This window comes from Pogona vitticeps, chromosome 6 (genome assembly GCF_051106095.1).
Source record: "Pogona vitticeps strain Pit_001003342236 chromosome 6, PviZW2.1, whole genome shotgun sequence".
NCBI classification, from domain to species: domain Eukaryota; kingdom Metazoa; phylum Chordata; class Lepidosauria; order Squamata; family Agamidae; genus Pogona; species Pogona vitticeps.
The window spans coordinates 62366173-62387816 of NC_135788.1; the positions used below are offsets into that span (position 1 = coordinate 62366173).

General features: G+C 38.8%; 1 long non-coding RNA gene across 1 annotated transcript; it reads right to left on the reverse strand.

Annotated features, from left to right (window-relative positions):
* Nucleotides 1-146: 146 nt before the first annotated feature.
* Nucleotides 147-20667, reverse strand: LOC140708327 (uncharacterized). Its single transcript, XR_012088429.2, has 2 exons — nucleotides 13978-20667; nucleotides 147-5497 (listed from the first exon to the last, which is right to left on the reverse strand). It is a non-coding gene; the product is annotated as an uncharacterized LOC140708327 (long non-coding RNA).
* Nucleotides 20668-21644: the final 977 nt, after the last annotated feature.

A 21644-nucleotide genomic window follows, 5' to 3' on the forward strand; every position in this document is an offset into this window, starting at 1 on the left:
CTTAAGCCTTTCCCTCCTGCTTGAAGGAGTCCTTCACAAGCCCTGGATTGCGGGGGGGGGAGCTCTAACCAATCAAGCAGGCTTATTTCCGATCTCTTAAAGAAGGAGTGCCGGAACCATAGAAAATATAAAAAAGAATCCCACTTAAAACATACATTAGCTGGGGGGGGGAATGTTCATCTTAAGTATATTGACATTGCCTGATAATTCACCGTGCTCTTGAACACCTTTAGAGGTTCATTTCACTGTCATGATATTGCATGCAAGTTTAGTGCATATCTGAAATCTCTGAAATCTCTAATTATGGTAATCTTAAGGAGATGTTTCTAGAATCTAAAGATAGAAATCAGAGGAACAAAGTAAATAATAAATTATTTCCTCTTTTTGAAGCTAATTTAACTGACAAGAATAGGAAAGCTTAAAATCCACAGTACCTTTATAGTATCTATCTACTCCTCTATCTGTACCTCATTGTTAAGGTGGTATACAACCTCTTTGTGCTCTTGTTTCCTTTGTGTAGCTACAACTAGCACAGCGAAGATAAAGGTTAAATGTCCATTTCCGCTTTTAGTATACAGACACTGATCTACATCATCTTGCTTGAAACCTTGTTGCAACAACGTAATCCTCAGTTAATTGTTTCAGGCCTGAGCAGCCTGCTTCAGCTCATATACTGTAAGCCTTTATTTGTTTTGCAGACAAAATCAGAATGCTTCTGGTTGATGAAGCCCAGCAGCTGTTCTATATACAGCTCCTCTGCATATCTCTCCATGATAGAAATGTAGTCTTGACATCTAGCTGCTTGACTTGCATCTGTCCTGAGGCTGCTACACTCAGAAGCATTCTTATGGTGCTGTGTTCCTCAACAGGAGCAAAGGCCTCATCAAAGTCTTCTCCATACTTCTGCAGGAACCCTTTGACAACCAGTCTTGTCTTCTAGCACTCCACTTTTCTGTCTATACTCTACTTCGCTTGATTCAGGTTGTGAAGGCATTGCCATTACTGTGCCTAGCAGAGGCTCATCATAGTGGTCTGTATGGGAAGAATCATAAGCACTATAGACACAAGGACCCACCTCTACAGTCCACTCTCCATCACTATAAACTATTATTCTTCTATTGCAGATTTCAGGCCTATTTTCACTGTTTGCTCAAGTCATGGAATAGGGTTTGAAGACAAAAAAGATAAAGAGGAAGCGTCTTTTTTGTGGAGGGGACACCATCTGGCAGAGGAAATTATTTGTATTCTTGTAACTTAAAACTGGGTTGCAAACAATGGTTTTCTAAGGTCCCAATTTGCAAAGGAAGAGAAGTGGCTGTAGTAATTTAAAAATAGAAAGTTGAAAGTGTTTTTAAGAAGTGTTTTGTTTAGTGAATTTAATGAATATTTTAAAACTGAATCTCTCATTTACCTGAATAATGTGGCTTGCACCATACAGGTATGTCACCCATGAAATCAGTAGCAGTGCAAGGGTATACAATACATTTCTATGTGAAAGTAGGTGTGATTACTTTTTTCAGCAAGAGTGTTTAGGACAATAGCACACTTCAAAAATATTTTAATGTATTTGATCTATATCATCCCTTTTATTAATTTTTAAACTTCATTTATTAATATGCAATTTCACAAACACAACTTGCTACTATATACTCAAATATATATTATTTTGCACTATTAAATCCATTAGACATGGTAACTCTTTGCCCATATGTGTTCCCATCAGCACACAACAGTGTTGCAGAGGAGTTTTTCTGGTAATCACATTACTTAAAGCAGGCCAAACCACTGTCCATATGATAGCTACAGCAATAGTAGTAGGCAGTAGCCACTCTCAGAGCCTGGCTGCTTTTCAATAAAAATAAGTGGGGGTCCTCTTAGGAAGAAGCTGGGGTGGGGAGGGGGAGGAGCAAACAATCAGTATTTGCTCTAAAAGCTCTAAAGCATATTCAGATTGTAGATGGAGCCAGTGGTGCAAACTTTATGTGAGTACCACATCATCATTAAACGAAGCAGGAATGGAAGGCCAACACTGTCATTTCCTAATGAAAAGCAAAGATTCAATTAGTTCCTGTTGCCACCATCTCAGCTTTAGGCAGCATGTGACAGAGTTAGATGCCCCTAGACAATAGATCCATAGAGATGATTCACAATGATTCTGTGCTTGAGTTGTGATCTATCTTCACAGCACCTGCTGCAGCTGATGGCCCCATCTGTGCTCCTCTGCGTGTGTGTGACATGGCAGCACTTAACATGCCTGGTGTCATTCTGCCTCCTGCGTTCTTGTTTTGTCAATAAGAGAGGGTTTTGAGATAGGCAAGGATGAGCATGAACACACACACACACACAAAGGCTTACAACTAATTGGAAGTGAAAAGAGAGTTGCTAGGCTGTTGCAGACAAACACTAGATATAGCACAGATGGCATTGAATCTATTTCTAATGGGGCAGTTTCTTTTAAACACTATGCTCAAGATGGAGCCTGTGTGTGAACAGGATTGATAAGCCTTCATTTTCACCTTTCTAAATGCATGCATGTATGCACAACAAGCAGCAAGGGAATAATAACAAAATACAGCGGATACATACAAATGCAAACAAATGATCTTTCCAGAAAGTGGGTTCAAATTGTGTTGTAAATTGTGCAGCCAGAGATTGGGGTGATACTGAAAGGGATACAAGACAATGCATTTCTTAGATTGCTTTCAGAGTTTTATTATTTGAATTATGTTGTGAAATGAGCAAATATTTGGGGGGGGGGTTTAAGGAAGTTAATAGATAATTTGCCAGAATTGCAGAAGTATTGACTGTCACAAACAAGAGGGACAATGAAACAAAGAACGAGGGCCATACCTTTATTATTATTATTTTTAAATCATAACATTTGTTTGGGACAGTGAATAACCTCAGTTTGTGCCAAGAAGATAACTAGGCTTGCCAGGTCAGCAGCATTCCATTCTCTCAGATTTCAGGCCCCAAAAAGAGACAAGATGGCAAATCCCTGCAATGCCACAGGGCTGCCACCATTAGTGTTCCTTTTAGACCTCTATGACAGAGAGAGCTTTTTTTTTCTTCAGGTCCAGCACTGCTGCTGGGAGTTGTGGAAAGCTCCCCATCAGCCGAGCTTTCGGTCCTTTGTGCCATTGTTGAGAGAGGATGTGAAACAAGAATGTTCATGAGTGGTAGTGGTGGTGACTCCACTTCAAAGGGCAAGATGGGCCAAAGCACGTGCACTTACTGGGTTTCTTCTCAGACTCCTTCTCACACTCCTGGGGTGTTTATATCCCACCATTGCACAAGTACAACATCCATTGAGACGTGTTTGCACTGAGCCAGTGAGCCCTGGTGCCAACTGGGAATAAGTGGGAACAGGTATCCAGACTTTAAAGCTACCAGAGATAAAAAGTTGGGCTTTTTCCTCCTCGAGCATCACTTGCCTGAGATCTGTCTCTCCACCTGGAAACCTAGGGAATTACAGCAATTCCCCAAGACATCAGCTGTGCCCTGAGAGCTGGTAACCAGAAAGATAAGATTTTGAAACTTTTTTCCCTCCTGTGGCTTTGTTCAGTCCTGTCTAACTGCTAATCAAAGCTCTCCCTACCATTAACCAGAGTGAGGCAATTGCCTTAGGTGATCGCACCGTGATTCTGCCAGCTATTCCTCCTGAGCTAGTTCCCTCTGTCAGCAGACTGACCTCTGTATGGTACACAGCCTCTCTTGTCTTCCCCTAAACTAGCCTGCTGCCTTTAAGTTCAGTAGAGAATGCCATGCAGTCCTCTCTGTTGAGTAAGATTCACAGCTCCCAATCTTTCATTTATTTAAAATATTTATAGCCTGCCTTTTTCTTCATTGGCTAGATTTTATTTTGCTTGGAATGGGGATGTCTTTTGCCTCAGGCAGCTGGATTTGACATATCTGCTATTCACTTCTATAGTGGCAGTTTATTAATGGTTCATTGTTCCCACAAATTTAAAAAGAGGTGTGTGGAATACTTTCCCCCTTCTAGCTCCCCAGGTGCCTTGTAACTTCTAAGGTAGCACTACAAAACTGGAAGAGTTTGTAGTATCTTATCAACTATGCAGCTTTATTTGGCATAAGGGTTTATGGCAGCCCACTTAATTGAAAGTGAATGGTGAGCCCGTAGCCTTGTTATACAGGTGCCTTGAAATATGTCAGTCTGTGATGATTGAACAAGGATTGTCAATGTGATGTGAAAGATGTGGCTTGTGGGTTGAGCAAGACCTAGTTTTGGGTGCTCAGAAGCAGAAAGAACTAGATAAATTGTAGTTGTTTGAAAATGACTGAATGTTGCTACTTATCTACTGTACAAAACATACTCACTTCTGCCACTTGATCTCAATGTCAGCGAACACGGGTTCGAAAACACACGTGTAAGCCTGGACAGAGAGCAATCAGGAGTTTGCACATGCTAAAGTGGGCTGAGTGAGTCCAAACTCAGCTAGCCATGCTACAACACTCCCTCTTACAAGTCTGCCCACATAAGATGCCCTTGTGCCCTTTCTCTATTACTGAAATAAAACCATGTGGGCTTTGTAGTCCTGAGACTTATCTTGCACCACAGGTAGGACTCTAAGTAAGCTAGGCCGAGGCAGCACTCTCAGATGACCCTATGACAAGTGTACTGTTCAGAAAACCAATTGAGTTTTATAATCTTTAATTTATTAAAGAATAAGCATGTTTCTAAGTATCAAAGCCAAATTAAACCAAAGCAAATAAACTAGCATTGTGCTGGTTAGTTACCAAGATGTAGTGAGGCAAAGAAAACATGAAAAATAGAAAAGTGTTCAAAAACCTTACAAAAACACAAAAAGCCAAAAAGAATAAAAACAGTTCCAGTCCAGTAATTCATTAGTAAAAACAAAATAAGCCAAGTAGGTTATAAAAAGGCTATAGTCCTCAGTGATCCTGTAGAACAAAAATCCTGTACTAAAAAGAAAAATTCAGTAAAAGTCCCATTGTCCTTAGAAAAGTCCAAGAGTATAGTCCATATGAAGTATTTCAAGAAAAGAAGTTCATAAAGAGTATTCCATAGGTAACAGTCCATAGGAAATAGTCCATGCATAGTCCTTAGGAAAAAGCCCATAAGTCCAAGGGTAATCCAGGATAGTAAAGGTTAGTCCCAATGTGTCACGAATGAATGAAGAGTGGGTCTTGAAAAGACAATGTCCATAGGCAAAAAGTTCCTTTTTCAAGAGTAACTGGCAAGGCTTATCGTACTTTCCCACGATGTCATCCAATCAGAGTCTATTACCAGGCAAACATTCCAGTTGTACCACATGACTTATTTCTCATCAACACCAGGTGTTATTTGGGCTACAGTATTTTAGTGAAGAGTCACAACAAAAACCATCTCTCTTATCACCCAGAGTCCTTTCTCAGGCTTTCAAAATAACCTTCTTTCCTGCTCACTTAGAAAACAACCTGTCAGCATAACATGTCAATATTATACAGATACTTTATACAGAGAATAAGATGGAACCTCTTGTCGCGAACACGGGTTCGAAAACACACGTGTAAGCTTGGGCAGAGAGCAATCAGGAGTTTGCACATGCAAAACTGCTCCACTATCACCTCCTATGGCACTTGGCAAAGACTCTGAGAAAACCTTCACTCCTCCAGCTTTCTCAGCTGACTTTTCCGGTACCTTGAGTAGGCCACCCCCTTGGTTTTTTTTTTTTTATTATTATTATTTTTAATTTTTTAATTAACATATCCATACATAACCATTTCTCTTATCTTTACATAGTCATCATTTTCCTATTTATTTCTACCCCCTTATCCCACCCCCCCCCCAAAAAAAGACCATTTAATTTTAAATCTGCAACCATGAGCACACCTTTTGGAGTTTAACCAATATAACATTATTGGCCCCCCCTTCTCTTACCCATCTTACATATCCCGACCATTTCTTTCTTATCTCTAATGTTTTTTCTTCCCATACCTTATCCTGTGTCAAAATCGACAGTATGTCTGATTGAATCCATTCATATAAATACCAATTCCATCTTTCCAAAGTCCATTTTGATGCATCCTTCCACCCATAAGCTATTACTGCATGTGCTGCTATAATCATAGCTTTAAATAAATTCTGTTTAGGTTTTTTTACTTTATTATTCCCCAGAACTCCCATAAACAAGATTTTCCCAGTCAGCTGCAATTTAATATTACACACGGCGTTCACCTTTTCTAAAATCAGCTGCCAAAATTCAATAACCTTAGGGCATTCGCACCAAAGATGTGCATAATATCCCTTACTCCTCTTACAATGCCAGCAACTTGAATTCAAACCTTTTATCATATAAGACAACTGAGGGGGTGTCCTATACCATTTCAATATTAATTTCATCTCCAATTCTCTAAATTTATCCATTTTGATTTCCAATATGCCTTCCATTAACCCATCTATTTCGTATGCTGACAATGTCATTTCTCTTTCCCACTTCGTTTGTATTGTCCCAATCATATAATCTTTATCTGTATTTATCAAGTTGTACAACTTCCTTGCAATACCCTTCTTATTATCCTCTTTATTATTATATAGTTTTTCTAACGGGGTATCCTCTTTATTTAGTATTCCAGAATACCTTCTCTGTTTCAAAATATTATATAAAGCCATAGTCTGTAACCAGTATTGTCTTCCAACTTGTCCTACTACATTTTGTGCCGGAATCTGTGTCCCCTGAGGGTTATATAAATCCTTCACTCTATAATAGCCAGTTTCTTTTAGTTTCTTCCAAAAAGTTTTCTCAATTTTCAAATCCTCACCTAGAGATTCTAGTGGGGTCCATTTGGAAAGACTTGGCATCCAATTAAGTTGCCTTTCCCCCCATATTGTTAGTGCTGTCTGTCTTGGGCCTATTGTATTTTTAATGTCGTTTTTAACCTTCTGTGTAAATATTCCAAATTTACCTACTCCTTTATTTATTATATCCTCCCATCTTACCCATTTCTCCACACTTTTCCCATCTAATTCCAATAGCATTTTTATTTGAAAAGCTTCGTAATAGCTTTCCAAATGTGGGAGACCCCACCCTAAATCTTCCTGTGGTGAATATATTACCCTCTTTACTATTCTAGCTTTCTTCTTCCCAAAAACCCAATTTTTTAATTCTTGATCCCATACAGCTAATTGTTTTTTTGGGATGTACTCCGGGAGTACCTGAAATAGATATAACATCTTTGGTATTATAAACATTTTTATTGCCCTTATTTTCCCTAAAATACTTATATATCTATTATCCCATTCGTTTAGTTTTTCCTGTATCCTTCTCCAAGTTATTTTATAATTAGTTCCCATCAAATTTTTAATACTTTTTGTTATTGTTATACCTAAATACTTTAATCTCCTAATTCCTAATTTCATACCTGTCAGCTTTGCTATTTCTTTTTGTTCCTTTAAATCTATCCTTTTAAACATTATTTCTGATTTCGAAATATTTACTCCTAAACCTGAATATTCTTTAAACTCTTCTAAAATTATCAGTAGTTCTCTTATTGCATCAAGAGGATTTTGTAACACCAATATTATATCATCCGCATACAGATTTAATTTAATTACCTCTTTCCCTACTGTATATCCTCTTATTTTACTACTACTTCTAATTTTTTCGGCTAAGGGTTCCATAGATAACACAAACAGCATTGGGGATAAGGGACATCCCTGCTTCACTCCTCTCTGGAGCAAAATTTCTTTTGTATAATTATCATTAACTTTAATCATTGCCTTCCCTTCTCTATAAATTTCTTTTAATGCTATCAAAAAGGGACCGTCAAATCCAAATTTACTTAGTACTTGAAATAAATACCCATGACTTAGAGTGTCAAATGCCTTATATACATCTAATTTTAAAAGGGCAAATCTTCCTTCACTGTTTCCGTGATGTAGAGTATTAATCACATTCCTTATAGGGTGTCCAATATATCTCCCTTTAACAAAACCATATTGATCCTCTCCTATTAATCTTGGGAGTGTTTTCTCTAATCTATTTGCTAAAATTTTTGCAAAAATTTTATAATCCTGGTTTGTTAAACTAATAGGCCTATAAGAGTTGGGGTCCGTCGGGTCTCTCGATTGTTTCAAGATTATCATAATTTCTGTTTTCCTCCATGATTCAGGGGCTCTCCCTCCCTTCATTATCTTGTTAAACAAACTCTGCATTTCTGGAACTATTAAAGGCCCCACCATTTTATAAAATTCTGATGTAAAACCATCTAAGCCTGGTGATTTCCTACTTTTTAAATTTTTAATAACTGTCAAGATTTCTTGTTGTGTGATTTCTTCATTTAAAATTGCTAAATCTTGTTTCTTAATTTTGTTCACAATAGCTTCTTCAAATTGTTTCTCTTCATTTACTTTAAATAACTTACTATAAAAATCTTCAAAGATCTCCCTTATTTGTTTGTCTTTAAACACCTTACTTCCCGTTTCATTTTTCATGCACCCTATCTTTTGTTTTTCCTTTCTTTTCTTCAAATAGTTTGCCAATCTTTTCATCGAGTTTATATTTATTCTCTGATACTCATTCCTCACCAATAAATCTTTTTTCCACAAAAACAAATTATCTAACTCTTGCAGCTCCTCTTTCACCCTATTCAACTGTTCCTGTATTTGTCTTTCAAACTTCACCTGTAATCTTCTTTGTAATTCAACTATCTCCTTTAATTTTTGTTCCCTTTTAAAATTCACCTTTCTTCTAAAATGAATTTCTTTAGAAATACATATTCCCCTGATTACTGCCTTTGCAGCATCCCAAATTATATCTTCCTCCGCAGATCCTTTATTTTCTTTAAAATATTTTTGTATCCCTCTTATTAAATCCTCTCTATCCTTTTGTTGCAAAAATATCCTAGAGTTAAACCTCCACCTTCTAACTTTCTGTTCCTCCTCCAAACCAATCTCTACAAGTAATGGTGCGTGATCTGAAATCCATATAGCTCCTGTTTCCACACTATTAACTTCCATATCGTTAGTTTCTTTCACTAAGATATGATCAATACAGGAAAACTTTTTATACCTTTTTGAGTAAAAGGTAGGATGCTTTTCATCCTGCAGGAGACTAAATACCTCTTTAAGTTTCCATTTTTTTAAGTTTAATTTCTTATTTTCCCTAATATCATTATTCAAATCCCCTGCAATTAACAAGTCTCCTTCATAAAATGACTGCAATCTTTGAAAGGTTCGGTTCAAAAATAGGGTTTGTCCTTTGTTAGGTGCATAAATACATGCCAAAGTATACTTCTTTCCATTCATCCTGAATTTCACAAAAATAAATCTTCCATCTCTATCTTTACATTGTTCCAAAACATCTATATTCATTCTAGAGTGCAAGAGAATAGCCACACCCCTTGCTTTGTTTGTTCCCCTTGACTCTATCTGCAAACTCCAGTCAGAAGACTTCATCAAAGGTCTTACGTCTCTCTTACTCTTATGCGTTTCCTGCAAACACAGAATATCAACCCCTTGATCCTTTATCATCTTATTTAATCTATAACGTTTCAGATCTGAGGCCAAACCATTCACATTTAAGGAGAGTACTTTAATTATCCTCCCCATTTTTTGTCTATCTCAACTCCCCCTGGTGTGCCCCTATTATTTACTATTTTTTGATGGTCTTTCCCTCCCCCATAGCCCAAAAATAACCCCTTCCCAAGGAGTTGGGTAAGGATACTATATCCCCCCATTTTCGTCTCTATACGTGGAGATCTGTCTACCCACATACTCCCCCCCCCCAAAAAATTTCATTCTTTTCAACCAACACTAACCAAAAACAAAAAAAAAACTATTTTCACGTGGTATAAATTTTACATTCCTGAAGGAAGCTTATTCATATTTACAGTCACATATAAATTCCCTCAATCTTCTTCTTCTTCTTCTTCTCCTCCCTCCTTCTCTTCTTCGGCCTGCTGAGTAGTACGTTGTATGTTAAGTCTGTATAGTAACTTCTCCGCCTCTGCTGGGTTGCTAGCTTTCAAGAGTTTTCCATCTTTAAAAATTAAAATATTGGCTGGATAACCCCAGGAAAATAAAACACCATTCTCATGCAACTTCTGTGCAAAGGGTTTCATAAGTCTTCTTTCATTCATGGTTTCTGGTGATAAGTCAGGGCGAGGGAATATCTTCTGTCCCTGAAGTTGTAAGTCTTTAATTTTCCTGAGTTTGTTCCAAACATAGTTCTGCGTTTTCTCTCTTGAAAAAGCTATTATAATGTCTCTAGGCCTGGCTCCAGGCTTTGGTTTCGGTTTCAGAGATCGGTGAGTGCGTTCAATGTCCTCATCTGTTATATTTATGCCATGTTCCTGAAAAAAAGCAATTACAGTCTTCCCAAGGTCTCCTGCAGCAATGTCTTCTGTTACTCCTGAAAGTCTTAAATTCTTTCGCCTTTGGCGGTCTGATAATATGGCCAGCCTTTTTTTTAATTGCTGTATTTCTTTCTCGTTGTTTTCACTTTTTTTCACAGCACTATCTGCAGCTGACCTTGCTGTTTTAACCTCTTCCACTAATTGCCCAAACTTAGATTGAAGCGTTTTTAGGTCTTGTCTAATATTTTTCTCCATATTAGTTATCAACTCCGACAGTTCTTTAACTTCACGTTTTGTCGCCATTATGCTTGTTATGTTGTTTTGTTGTTTTCGCGGTGAGTATTATTGCTTGTAATTAGCAAGGAAAAACTCACCAAGTCAAGGGAAAGTTTGTAGCTGAGTTTCCGGAACTTCCTCAAAAGTTCCTTCAGGCTTATCTTTCAATTGTTTGGTTGTATTATAGTTTTATCTGTAAGTTTCCTGGAGGGCGATGTAAAGGCGTCTAGCTTCGTCGACGCATGCGCAGATCTCTCTAGGCCACCCCCTTGGTATATTTCTTTACTTCCGAACTGCCATAAAGTACACGGGGTCTCTGCCAACCTAACAGGGTCTGCTTTCGCTGTTCCCTCTGGGCTAAGAGAAGGGGGGGTTGTTTGAGATCTGACATGCATCAAGATCTGCTGACACAAGTCCTGGCAAACCCATAGTCTCATCCCGAATTATTTCAGAACTTCTCACCTGTCCTATGCTCTGAAAAGGAGCTGAAGATGGTTCTGAGCTGAATTCCAATGCACTGTAGTTCTCTGGAGCACTGCAGTTTTCCCTTGCGTCGTTCGATGCTGATTTCCTCAAGTTCCCTTCGCGGCAAACTTTCTCCTGCATTCCTTTCTCTGCGCGCGGCTCCAGGGCCTGTAAATCCTTTGTTTGGACGGGCGATGAATCGCTGTCTTCTCTGGAATGCTCCTTAGCATTCCACTGGGCCTCGTTAACTCTTTCCACACAAGTATCTTGCATCTCAGGATCGCTCCCAATTGTTTGGAGCGTCTCGTTGCAGTAATCCCCAAAGGAACCCTGCTGAACTTGGAAAAACCTTTGCATCAAGCCAGGTTCTGTGCTAAGAAAACGTTTTAAAAGGATGTTTTCCTGATAAAGCTCACGTATCAGGAAATCTCTTTCCCTAATTTTCTGCTTGGCTTGCTCAAAAAATCCCGAAGCCACTTCCAAGAGTATATCCACGGTATCTGACTGGTTTTTCTCCTCCATCTTCTGCTGGCAATTTAGCCTAGGCTAAGTCAGCAAAAACAAACAAAAAGGAGAGAAAAAATTTAAAAATCTCCTCTGCACTTCTGACCAACTGCTGTCCCTATGCTATCCTAAGATAGGCGAGAGAGCAAACAGCTGCCAAACCAAAATAAAATTAAAAATCTCTTCTGCACTTTTGACCAACTGCTGTCCCTTCTGCTATCCTAAGATAGGCGAGAGAACAAACAGCTGCCAAACCAAAATAAAATTAAAAATCTCTTCTGTACTTCTGACCAACTGCTGTCCCTTCTGTGACCCTAAGATCTGTGAGAAGACAGACAGCTGCCAAACCAAAATACTGAAAAATCCAAAAGGAAGAGAAAAGAAAAACTGTGATCACTCTGTGAACCCTAAAGTTACAGAGATGATCAATGACTGAACTGGGTGCAGATAGATACCTCTAAGATCATAGGGCATGACTCTAGGCCAAGCCAGATGCAACTAGGTACTCCTGACAGATCCTAAGATCGTAGTGGGGAGACCCAGAGCTAGTCTGGAACACGGCCAGGTGCTCCGGCAAATCCTAAGATTATAGGAGTACACTTAGGCCAAAAACAAAAACAAAAAACCTGGATGCAAGTTCCAAAACAATGTAGTCAGAGTCATTTATGCAATCCTAAGATTGTGAAATGACCTGCTCAACTTGGGTGCAAGCACTCCAAAAATAAAGGACATGCATCTTGGAATTTCATCACTACAACGTTGTAACAACCTGCACATGCCTATTGATTAAATCCAATTGTTTCCTAACAGTTTGCTTGTCTCACTGGGAATCTCTTTCTTAAAAGAGCACCCCAGATTCTAACACACATTACCACAGCCTGAAGATTTAACACCTCTCACCACAGCCTTTAGATCTAACTGCTGGCAAACAGCGTTTCCTAGGAAATTACTGTTTACACCCAGGGAAGCACCTAGCTCCTTGAAGCCTCAGTGTCCCACTGCAATCAAAACTTAGCTTGTGGATCAGAGTCACTCAAGCTGTTAGATAGAACAAAGATTGGTCATCCTGAGGTACTACAAAACCCAGCACGTGGTCCATCGCGCAGCTGCCACCATGTCGCGAACACGGGTTCGAAAACACACGTGTAAGCTTGGGCAGAGAGCAATCAGGAGTTTGCACATGCTAAAATGGGCTGAAGAGTCCAAATTCAGCCAGCCATGCTACAACACTCCTTCTCACAGGTCTGCCCACATAAGAACACCCTGGTACTCTCAGATATTATTGTGAAAAGGTCAAGTGGGCTTTGTAGTCCTTAGACTTAACTTGCACCACTGACAGGACTCTAAGTAAGCTAGGCCGAGGCAGCACTCTCAGATGACCCTATGACAAGTGTACTGTTCAGGAAACCAAATGAGTTTTATAATCTTTATTTTATTAAAGAAAAAGCATGTTACTAAATATTCAAAGCCAAATTAAACCAAAACAAATAAACTAGCATTGTGCTGTTTAGTTACACAGATGTAGTGAGGCAAAGAAAACATGAAAAATAGAAAAGTATTCAAAAAAACCTTATTAAAAATACAAAAAGCCATTGACAAGAATCAAAACAGTTCCAGTCCAGGAAATCATTAGTAAAATAAAATAATCCAAGTATGTTATAAAAAGGCTATAGTCCTCAGTGATCCTATAGAATAAAAACCCCTAAACAAAAGTAAAAATCCATTATATGTCCCATAGTCCTTAGAAAAGAAAAATCCAGTAAATATACCATAGTCCTTACAAAATTACAAGAGCATAGTCCATATGGAGTATTCCAAGAAAAGAAGTCCATAAAGAATATTCCATAGAACAGTCCATAGAAAATAGTAATACACAGTCCTTAGGAAAAATCCCATAAGTCCAAAAGTAATCCAGCAAAGCATAGAAACCAGTCCATGTAGGTAGGCCACCAAACTCTCTGTAAAGACATCAGGGTAAGTCCCATATGGCTGAAGTGTAGGTCACGAATCACTGAAAGGTCGGTCTTGGAAAGACAAAGTCTATAGAGAAAAAGTTCCTTTTTCAAGAGTAACTGGCAAGGGCCTAATGCACCTTCCCACGATGTCATCCAATCAGAGTTCGTTACTAGGCAAACAGTCCTGTTACATCACATGAATTCTTTCTCATACACAGCAGATGTTATTTGGGTTTACGGTGGTTTCTCAAAGAGTCACAACAATTCCCATCTATCTAATCACACAGTCCTTTCTCAGGCCTTCAGAATAACATTCTCTCTGCTCGCCTAGAAAACAATTTGTCAGCATAGCACAGATACTATATACAAAGAAACAAAATGGAACCTCTCTGGCTCACTTCATAATTACAAAACCCATATGCCTTAAAAGATTTTAACTTAAAAACCCATCTCATCACACCTCTCTTGCTCATTTCTTAATTACAAAACCCATATTCCTTACAAGACTTTATCTCAAAAACCCATCTCATCACACTCAACACCCACAAAAGAGCGTGAGGCCCAGCCCAAGCCAATACTTGAACAATATGAGACTCCCTTTAGAGGGATTATTTAGTGATGATAAAATAACTAAAAGAAGTTACAGTTATACTGCAAAAGGAGTTATCTTTTTCATTTATCCTTCACTGAATTACAGGTCTAAACTTTAGTCAGAAGATGGAGACTGGTGAGGTTTCGGTACTATTGGAGTGCTCCCGGTGTTTCTTGATGGGCCAGAGGGGGGACTATGATAGTCTGATGCCCTATGACAGTCTGGAAGCAACCTGTGGTATTTTTTTGTCAGGAAAATAGCCTGGCAATGGCAGATCACAGTGTCAAGAAAACTTGAATTTTCTTCTCTGAGCACATTGGATATTTGCTATAATACAGTATATGCATTATTTCAGGGCAGCACTTGATAACTGATCTTGAGGCAGAAATATTGACTGGGCAGGTAAAATGTGAAACCCTAAACTGTACAACATATTTAAACTTAGTTTGCAAAATGCATGTTACTTTAAAATGTACTTTCTGCTCACATTTTACTCTACAATAAGCACAGGAGTAGATTGTGATACTGGTCATTAACTGTTAACATCCAACATTAGAATAAAGCTGAAGAAGACCACTAAAAGAATTGTAGTGCCCAAATATAATTTAAACAACATTCCTGATGAATTTAAAGTCCACATAAGGAACAGATTTGCATTACTAAACTCAGTTGACAGTGAACCAAAATAACTGTGGATTGAAATTAGATATATTATTAGAGAAGTATGCAAATAACCCCAATTCCTGTTGTAAAAAGGAAAGAATTCTAGATGGATGACAGAAGAAATACTTAAAATTGTAAAAGGCAGGCAAGAAGCAAAAGCAAAAGTTGAGAGAAATGGGGTCAGAAACCTAAATGCAGTTTTTCAGAGACTGTCACATAGAGACAAAGATAACTATCATAAATACCAACACAAAGAAATAGTGGAGAATAAAAAAGGGGGGAAAACAAGAGATTTCTTACAGAAGATCCAAGAAATCAAAAGGAAATTTAAACCTAGATTAGGAATGCTGATTGACCAACAGGGATATTTGTGACAGCTTGAAGTTATTCAGGTTTTCTTGCCATGCCAGCTCTGAAGAATGCAGACTAGAAAGCTGTCTTCCAGTTTCCAAACCCTATCCTTGGGTTAGGCAACCTAAGGAAGAAAAGCTATATTGGACAACAAAGGCTTTTAGCTTATATGGAATGAGAAATGCCTGATGTTCAAGCTAGATTCCAAAAAGGATGAGGTGCTTGATATATTGCAACATGTTGTGTGTTTGTTTTCCAAAAGTTTTCCCCTTGCCTTTTAAAATAAAAAAGAGGCAAATCTTGGAATTAGCAAAGATTGTCACTGGAAACCAAAGTCAAAATCATCCATACTATGTGGAAGAAAGAAAGATGGGACAAAAATCAGCTCATTTGAAATGTGGTGTTGGAGGAGAGCCTTACTGATACCACAGACACCCAGATAGTCAGAAAAGTGGGTGTTGAATCGAGTAAAGCCTGAACTCTCACTAGAGCAAAAATCAGTAAATGATGTTATCCCACCATGCACATATAATGAAAATACAGAGCTAATCAGAAAAGACAATATTGCTAAGAAAAGTGGAGAGGTGGCATTAGGAGAAGAGGAAGACCTCACATGAGATGAGTTGACTCAATAATGGAAGCCATAGCTGTTAGTTTGCAAGACCTAAGCAAAACCAAAAAGGAAAGACAATATTGCTAGGAAGGGGGGGAGTGATAGGAAGTGAGAACAGCCTAATGTGAAATGCTGTTGGTTTGCAAGATCTGAGCAGAGCTGTTAATGAATAGGACATTGGGGAGGTGATTACCTCATATAGTCACCATGCATCAGAAAGCCACTTGATGGCATATAACATTTTTAGAGGTTTTTTTCTCTTAATTATCAGACAATTGTATAGTGACAAGATGGGATGAATGATGGAAACTATGACAGGATTCTTTTTTAAAAAATGCCTGTTTAGCCAGGAAGGACTTAAAAAGTTATCCTGAGAGTCAAATAATTGGGTCCTTGAAAGAGGATGGTAGGTTACACCTCCTTTTTTATATTTTAAAGGAATCCAGGCTATAGGGGCTGAAATACTGATCCTCAAAAAAGACCTTTCAAAAGGATTAAACAGTGACTTTATTATAAGACTGAGCATGTGTGGAACAAGCTTACCAGCAAAAAACAAACAAACTAACAAAAAAACCCTCAAGTGATGTAATGACAGTTCTCCAGAAAGGGGTATATTTTGCCATGTATATCTAGGAAATTAACATACAATTTTGAAAGACATATTCAAAGTATTTCAGCATTACAAAAGCATGGAGCAGTTGTGTTTGTCCCAGTCCTGAGCGCTTTCAATTAAGACACCCAACACCAGTCGAATGATAACAGTTCAAAGAGGAAATCACCTCCTGGTCAGAGGCAACCTAAATTTTGACTTTGTTTGGGCAGCTCCCATTTTTTGAATTGCCTTTTAGAAAGTTGATTTGTTCTGCTGGTACAATAACACCACTGCACTTTGCAATAACATAGACTACTGAATAACTTTTGACTGTGTGGATCATGGAAAACCATGGATTATTCTGAAAGAAAAGGGTGTGCTTCAGCACCTGATTGTTGCAATGTGAAGAATCTATCAGGACAAAATATGGGGAGACAGAATGGTTTCTATAGGCAAAGTTGTCAGACAAGGGTGCATTTTATCCCCTTATAAATTCAATCTGTATGCAGAACATATACAGAAAGCTGAAATAGATTTAGATGAAGGAGGAGTGAAAATAGATGGTAGAAGCATCAATAATTTAAGATATATAGATGACACTATCTTACTGGCAGAAAACAACAATGATGTGAAATGACTTTTAATGAAAGTGAAAAAAGAAAGTGCCAAAGCAGGACTGCAGCTGAACATTAAGCAAAAAAATCATGATTACAAAACTACACAACTTTAATGCTGACAATGAAGAAACTGAAATAATTAGCGATTTTTAATCTCTTGGTCCAATCATCAATCCGAATGGAGAATACAGCCAAGAAATGAGAAAAAGACTGAGACTCAGAATGATAGCAATGAAGGAATTAGAAAACACTATGAGGTATAGAGATGTACTGTATCACTGAAGACTAAGGCCAAGATCATCCACACTATTGTATTTCTGATCACAATGTATGGGTGTGAAAGCTGGATGGTAAAGAATGCTAACAGAAAGCTGTTTGAAATGTGTTGCTCAAGGAAAGTTTTGCAGATATCCTGGACTACCAGAAAGATGAACAAGCAAGTCCTAGACTGAATCAAACCTGAACAATTAATTCTAGAGAGAAAAATGACAAAACTGAGGCTGTCCTACTTTGGACACATCATGAGAAAGCAGAATTCTATGGAAAAGACAATAATGCTGGGAAAAGTTGAAGGCAGCAGAAAAAGAGGAAAACCAAATATGAGATTGACAACTCCATAAAGGAAGTCATAGCCTTTAGTTTCCAAGAGCTGAGCAGGGCTGTTGAAGATAGAACATTTTGGAGATTGCTCACTCATAGGGCCACCACAAGTTGGAACCTACTTGACATCATACAACAATAACAACAAGAACAGAAGTCCTGGTGTGCATTGGAAACCATATATGGGATGGGCTTTAACCCTTCCTCTTACTTTATTCCTTGTGCAGATTGGGGGAGGGGGCCATCTACAATATACATTGCAAAACTGTCATATGTAGCAGATTGGTTTTGCTGCTTTAGGTCCCAAAAAGAAATTGGGATGATAGCAGAGTAGAAGGTTCAAAGCTCCCATTCCACACCTATGCTAGAATTCTGATCTGGAATGGGACTTGACACTTACTCAGAAGTAAAAAGGGGAGCTATACGTAAAGTCAGAGATGGCTGTACATTAGCCAAATGGGGTTTTGTCACATACAGTATCAGGTTCCGGTTATGCTAAACAGGACATCTCTGGCCTGCTTCTTTACTTAATATGTGTGAGACACAGCTCCATTTGTGTCTCCCATTTCCTGAACACACCATATTCTGTGTGAGTGTGTGAAAACAAAAGAGGTGGGGAGAGAAAAGGGGGAAGCTGCAACAGGCAGTAGTAGATTGTCACTCCTGGCTCCATGTACCACTGGCTACTGTACCTTCCATGTCACCAACAATCAACTGTAACTCAAAGTATTTAGGAGTGACCCTTATAGGGAACATTTAAGAAAAAACATGGATAAAATGAAAACCAGGAACAATATTCTACACAAACTCTCTGGCTGGGGAGCAAGTGCCACAGTTCTTAGGATATCAGCTCTTGCCTTGCTACGTTCAGTGGCTGAGTATTGCAGCCCTGTATGGCAAAACAGTGTGCATACAAAAGCGGTGGACACCCAGTTTAACCACACTATGAGGTTAATACCAGGAACTATTAAACTGATGCCTTCCTAGTGACTACCGGTGCTATCTAACATACCACCCCACACCTTAGAAGACAATTAGCTTTAAAAAGGTAGTGGAAGAAATGCAAGACAGACCAACTATCTATACATGAGGACTGCCATGATCAAATATTTAGCCTCAAAACTCAGAACCCACCATGGAAACTTGGACAACAGCTAGTCAGAGAAGACTTTGACATTGAGATAGCATGGCATCAGGAGTGAGCAACTTCTAATCCAAATCTGTTTAATGTAGTGTCTGATCCAGTATAATGTCCTTATGGCTTTGATCTCTAAAGGAAAAACTGGACGGTGCTTAACTGGATTCAAACTAGCAGGTGCCAATATTGGAAATATATTGGTAACATAAATGGGGGCTGGCCAACAATTCTAATTGTGACTATGGGTACACCCCGCAAACTTATATCACACTTCAGTGGAATGCCCCCTTAGAAGGTTCCCTGGCTCCCTGCAAGAAATACATCATCCTGAGGGCACTACTGTTCGATGGTTAAATGACGTACAGTAGCTACCCAACCTTAAGCTTTGTCACTCTAGCAACTGCTCATACATAATTTATTTCACCAATGATTCACTATTCATATTGTGTGTTTTAAAATACAATATTGCAGAATTTATTCTTTTAATGTTTTACATTTTATATTGTCTTTTTGAAGTCTTGTGCAATAATGCTATATTCTGCTATGCCATATGAAATAAATAAAATGGGCACCAGCTGCCACTTGGTAAAGTAAAATGGCCCCTATGCACGCTCACCTGGAAACAAGTTCCATTGAGCTCAGTGGGACTTACCTGAGTACATGTATATAGAGTTGGGTGTGAATTGTATTTCTATGAAGAGGATAGGGATTTCTAAGTCTTAGTACCTTCATCAAGTTAGATGTAGTGTGCTTCCTTGAACATTTATGGCATTTAAACTGCCACAATATATATACCACTACAAATAAGTGGAATCTGTCAGAGTCATATACAATCAGAAAAAAAAGATGGTATGGTAGTGTGGTGAGAATTGGTGAACAGTGCAGCTACACCACTGGTATCCATGGCATTTGAAAAGAATATGACGAGGCTTTCAAAGGGAGGAAGGGGGAGGGAAAAATGTAGGAGAGAGGGAAAGAAACGAAAGAAAAATGTACCGGCTCAGGTTTATGGTTTGATGAAGGTTTGAATCTGAATCTCCCAGGTATCAGTCCAGTCACTAACCCAAACTTTAACCATTTGACCACATCAGTTCTCTGGATTTGAAGCTTAGAAGATCCCATACTAATCTCCAAATAACACTGTCACAGTGGCTGGTACATATCATCAAAGAACCTTGTCACCTCATTCAGTGTGAAAATTTGTCTTGCTTTTACTTGTGCTTTTTATGTTCTTCCCTCAGATCTGTTTGTAAATTAATGTCTGCATACTAATAGAATGAAGGATTTCTGCCAGTACTATGAGCAGAACAAAACTGGTGTCTACCGTAATTCAGTGCATTTTCACTAATTTTATTTTATTTTTGTTTGCTTGGGCAAGAAACATTTTTCTCACCTTTATTTTTGACAGATCAGCTATATACATGAATGGGTGGGGGTGAAATACATAGAATTGTTTTTGTTCATGGATGATAATATAGTACCAAAATTGCATCAATAGACTGTTTACATTTGCAGAGAACAGATTTGGCCTAACAATTTATCCTTCAGGATTTGATGACATAAATATGATCCAGCTCCATTTTACTCATGAGTTTAAGTTAGTGATACTACCTTGCAAATTTCTACAGGAATCTCAATGAGACTACATTCCCTCATACAGATAGCACAATACTGTGGAGCCAACTATAAAGCAAATGCATTACAGTGTATCTAGTTATTCCATTTAAAAAATGCATAGAAAAAAGCACACAGGAGCAATCCAAATGAGCAAGGATTTGGATCGGTGTTTTTGTTTTAGATGGGCACATCAAAAGTTTATAGAACTATTCACTGTGGAGAGATACATCCCCAACCTTTTCGAGACCGCGGACTGGCTGAGCCTCCGAGGAAGGTGGGCCCCCCTGCAGGTGCGTATGAGTACGCGTGTGCTCTTGGGCACATGTGCGAAGCAGTGTGGGAGCACCTGCCTGCATGCCCACCCACCACTTCACGCAGGTGCGCAGGCACTCAGGCGAATGCGTGGGGCGGTGGGGGAGCACCCGTGTGCCAGCATGAGCGCTCCCCTGCCCCTTTGCACATGCGCAGGGGTGCCTGCACGACCACCTGTGCGCCTACCCATCCCTTCACGTGAGAACTTGGACGCAGGCATGAGGGGGTGGGGGAGCACTCACACCAGCGCTGGCACGTGCACATGTGTGCAAAGCAGCTGTGAGGAGGGGAGTGTGTGCGGGAGGCGGGAGGTCTGTCTTTGTGGCCCAGTCCAGCTCAGGCCACGGACCGGCACCGGGCCATGGACCTGGAGTTGACAACCTCTGGCCTGTGTGAAGATATGGGGCTCTAGCACCTCATTTATGGTAGAGGCTCGACTCACACCAGCACTGTTCTCATTTGTGTGCCAGGTTAAAATATGGTCAATTATCAAGGCCTTCGTGGAGTAAGGATCATAGTCTTAATAGGCTGTAGGGGCTTCCTTATTGTTGTTGATCTTAACATTTTATGTAGTTTTTAATATTTTTAAGTGGTTTTAAATGTTTTTAAAATAATGCATGGTTTTATATTGTTTTATTGTTGTACTCCACCTGACAGCCTAGGATGTAGAATGCAATGTCGTAAAAAATAAATAAAAATAAATAATAAAATATTTTAAACAAGTCAAGTTTTCTCCCAGAAAGGGATTTTGAAATAGCACATTTATGCATCAGTGTGTGCACACATACTATAAAATAAAATATTAACTATAAATTAAACAAGAAATACAGCTTCTTTAGCAGCACAAAACAAAAACAAAATAACTAACAGAGCCAGTGAGTTGGGAAACAAATTAACGAAAACTGGGTTCATCCAAATGGAGCATTTGTTCAGATGTGCTAGTTGGTGTCACTTGGTGCCATAATTATTCCTGAAAAATTATTCCTTTGCTTTTCTTTGAGAATTTATCATGTTTTTAAAGGAATGGTTCAG